This window comes from Otolemur garnettii, unplaced genomic scaffold (assembly GCF_000181295.1).
Source record: "Otolemur garnettii isolate 467f Iridium unplaced genomic scaffold, OtoGar3 scaffold00031, whole genome shotgun sequence".
Taxonomy (NCBI): Eukaryota; Metazoa; Chordata; class Mammalia; order Primates; family Galagidae; genus Otolemur; species Otolemur garnettii.
Genome location: NW_003852426.1, coordinates 14,866,130 through 14,866,378, shown reverse-complemented (window position 1 = coordinate 14,866,378; position 249 = coordinate 14,866,130).

The following is a 249-nucleotide window of genomic DNA, read 5'->3' as shown; positions in this document are numbered from 1 at the left end:
CAATACTTGAATTTTTGCTTCTGCAATAATCCTCTCATTCTCTGGCTTTATTAGTTTCTTCTCTGTTCTAGATCACTCCCATCTGTATGTAAACCTTTATGTTACTGTTCTTAAAAATAAATAAACATATGGGCAGCACCTGTGGCTCAGTGAATAGTGCACCGGCCCCATACCCAGGGTGGTGGGTTCAAACCTGGCCCCAGCCAAACTGCAACCAAAAATTAGCCGGGCATTGTGGCGGGTGCCTGT